The 4,020-nt window shown below is 39.3% G+C and overlaps 1 pseudogene; it reads left to right on the plus strand.

The window, feature by feature from the left end:
* The first annotated feature begins 3,774 nt into the window (after positions 1-3,774).
* Positions 3,775-4,020, plus strand: part of LOC116632702 — a 740-nt pseudogene continuing 494 nt past the window's right edge.

Below are 4,020 nucleotides of genomic sequence, written 5' to 3' on the forward strand. Positions count from 1 at the left end.
ATTTTGGATCCTATATCTTTTCAGCTTACTTCCTTTAGCACTGGGTCCAATAATTCTCCAGTTCCTCAAGAATTTTATCTACTTTTCTTAAAATTCCAATCTTCCTACTTCTTCCTTCCTTCCCTTGCTAGGTAGGATTCTACAGTCCATTACTAATTACCACTCCTTTGCATATTTTTTCAACAACTTGAACTTTGCTACCTATGGATGAGTTTTTATTGGTGCCACAACAAATCACTACAAATGTAGTGGTTTCAAACACTCATTTATTTATCTCACAATTCTATAGGTCAGAGTCTGGTGGGCTCTTACCTGGATCCTCTGAGGAATCATCCACTTCTAAGCTCATTTATGTTGTTGGCCAAACCCAGTTCCATGCAGTTGTAGGACTGAGGTCCCATTTCTTTGCTGGCTGTTGGCTGGGAGCTACCCTTAGCCCCTAGAGGACACTGTCTGGTCCTTGCATGTGGACCACTATATTTCAGAGCCAAGTTCTGTTGAATACTTCTCATACTTTGAATTTCTCTGATCTCTTCTTCTGCCTCTTTGCTTTTAATGGTTCATGTGATTACGTTGAGTCCACCTGGATAATGCAGGATAACCTCCTTATCTTAAAGTCAGCTGATTAATAACCTTACATCTTCAAAGTCCCTTTATAGTAGGACCTAGATTAGTGTCTGATGGAATAACTAGAGGATGGGATCTTGGAGGGACATCTTTAAAATTTTGCCTACCACCATCCATGTAATTTTTACATGATAAACTCTAACTCTGCTTAAACCTGGCTCTTAAACCCTTTGTGGCTGCTCCATAGCCTCTCAGTATGGCTGAAGAAAAACATTCAATGTTCTAACAGGGACATTCTGAATTTGTGGTGGAAAACCTCAAGTAAGACTCAGCACAGCCCAACAATCATTTTGTATTTCCCTAGGAGGAATCAGCATATAGAAGATGTTTAAAACATTGGGACCAATGAGCTTAACTATAAACAGAATATTGATAGAAAACAGAAGAGAGCTGATGATAGTCCTGAGGAAGTCCAATTTTAGAGATCAGGAAGAAGTAGAATCAAGCAAAAGAAACTGAAAAAGAACAGCCACAAGTACAAGTAGAAGAAAACTCAGGAGAGTATAGTGATCTAGCAGATAAATAAAGTGTCTTAAGAACAAGGGATTCATCAACTGTGTCAGATGCTGCCGAGAATTGGGAATTGTTCATTGGGTTTGGCATAGTGGAGGTCCATGGTGACCTTGAGAAGCAGAATATCAGTAAATGGTAGGAGCAAAGCCTGACTTGGATGAGTTGAGGAGAAAATAGTTATTGGGGAAGTAAAGTTAGCAAGAATAAACAACTTTCTAAGGAATTTTGCTATAAAGATGAACACAGAAATGGAGCAATGCTATAGGGTTTCATGGAATTTAAGAGCAGAGAAAGATTTGTTGGGAAGCAGAGGGGGGCATTTGTAATGACTACTAGTTGGTGTGAAAATCCAAAAGAGTCCACTTAGGGGGTGCCTGGGTGGCTCAGTCGTTAAGCATCTGTCTTTGGCTCAGGTCATGATCCCAGGGTCCTGGGATTGAGGCCCACATTGGGCTCCCTGCTCAGCGGAAAGCCTGCTTCTTCCTCTCCCACTCCCCCTGCTTGTTTCCCTCTCTTGCTGTCTCTCTCTCTCTGTCAAATAAATAAATAAAATCTTAAAAAAAAGAATCCACTTGGAAAATTTTAATTTCAGCTTTTCACTGTTAATATTTCCAAATTATTGAATGCAGGGATACTTCCTTAGGTTTTTATGCATTACTGGACAAGCTCTAGCACAGTGTAGGGTAAGAAGGCTATAACACATCAAATTGTACCTGAGAGCCATATATCTTCACCACAACAAAGTCCAGGGAGGATTTTTTTTAAATGGGAGATATTTCTGCATTTTTGTACAGTGATGTTAGTGATGCAGTAAAGAGAGAAAAAGGGTGCAGAGGAGAAAGTATAATTGCAATTGGAAAGTCATAGAATAGGAAGAGGGGATGAGATTGAGTGCATTTTGGGAGGCTAATATTAAATTAAAGCAAGGAGTGAAACAGGAGCAGGGAAGCTGAGTATATTCATGAAAATGCAACAGATAACTAGATTTTATAATGGGGAAATACTGTAGTTTTCTTCTGATTGCTTTGAATCTTCCTCCCAGTGAAATAAGAGTTGAAGTTATCATCTGGATGTAGAATATGAATATGGTTTTGAGGTTCAGAAAAACATGTGAAATGCCAGCCATCTGGGGCAGTAGAAGCAACCCATCCCAGTCAGGCTTTGCCCCAACCATTTACTGATATTCCACTTCTCAAGGTCACCATGGACCTCCACTATGCCAAACCCAATGAACAATTCCCAATTTTCGGCAGCATCTGACACAGTTGATGAATCCCCTGTTCTTAAGACACCTTCTTATTTATCTTCTAGGTCACTATACTCTCCTGGGTTTTGTTGTACTTCCCTTTGGCTGTTCTTTTTCAGTTTCTTTTGCTTGATTCTCCGTCTTCCTGACCTCTAAACATTGGACTTCCTCAGGACTCAGTCATCAGCTCTCTTCTGTTCTCTATCAACATTCTATAGTTGAGCTCATTAGTCCCCATGTTTTAAACATCTTCTATATGCTGATGGCTCCCAATTTTAAATTTCTAGTTCTGACATATCCCTTGAGCATTAAACTCATTTACCAATTGCTTACTCAACATCTCCACTTGGTTGTCTAATAAGGTTCTCAAAATTAGTATGTCTAATATAAAACTCATGCTCCTCTCCATTTCCTCTCTCCCCTCCCCACCACAATTCACTTCTCTGTTTCATCTTCATCAATATTACAACAGTTCACCTACCTGCTCAGATCAAAACTGTATTAGTCAGGGTTCTTCACAAAGCATAACCAGTAAGATACGTAAACATATAGAAAAGATGTATTTTAAAGAATTATTAGCTCATGCAACTGTGAGGGCTGGCAAGTCTAAAATCTGCAGGAAAGCCCAATAGGCTAGAGACTCAGGGAGGGGTTGGTGTTGCAACTTAAGTCCAAATGCAGTCAGGAGGCAGAATTCCTTCTACCTTAGGGGACCATAGTCTTTGCTCTTAAGGCCTTCAACTGATTGGAGCATATCACTCACACTATGAAAGGTAATCTCCTTTATTCAGAATCTACTGATTTAAATGATAATCATATTAATCATGTTAATGTTAATCTAAATTAAATTAAAATTTAAATGTTAATTTAAAAAGTTTCCTCACTACAACATCTAGCCAAGAGGACATAAAATTAACCATCACGGTCCACCTCTTGTCAACTTGACATCCATATGCATCTTCTTAAACTATATTTAATCTCCAAATAAAGGCCATAATAAGGTCATAATTCTAACATGATACAGATCTCCTGTGTACAGCCAAAACACACTCATATTTTCCCTAGAAAAGGATGCAAAGTGCTTAGGTGATAATTCAGTTTTCTTCTTGATATCTTGTAATTAAATCCTGTGATATAAAGTGAATACATCTTATATGATAAAGAGATAAAAGGGGAAAAAAACAAAGATATTATATATACATATATCATATATATTCATTTACATATATATATACACATATATACATACATATATATCCATATAGATATAGATATAGATATATACATATATATATCATCTTTGGTGTCTACACAGAGCTTGTGTCCAACCATCCTCAAAAAGTCATTATTTTCAGTTCTTCCTCAGAGGAGGCCTGTAGGCAGCAGCCATGACACCCAGCTGGAATGGCATGATACTGAGGCACCACTTCCACATGGCAGGGGCACATGGCCACGTGGTTCAACCAGCTGGCGCCAGGAGATTCACAGACACGAGGCCTGGCAAGCCAAGGCATGCTGCATTACCCCATGCCCAGCATGCAGACCCGCCTAGCCCATTGTAAAGTGTCCCACAGTAAGGTACCACACTGAGGCCAACACAGGCATGTGAGCCCTCTGTGGCCGTGATTGTTTGT

Source organism: Phoca vitulina, unplaced genomic scaffold (genome assembly GCF_004348235.1).
Source record: "Phoca vitulina isolate PV1807 unplaced genomic scaffold, GSC_HSeal_1.0 scaffold7, whole genome shotgun sequence".
Taxonomy (NCBI): domain Eukaryota; kingdom Metazoa; phylum Chordata; class Mammalia; order Carnivora; family Phocidae; genus Phoca; species Phoca vitulina.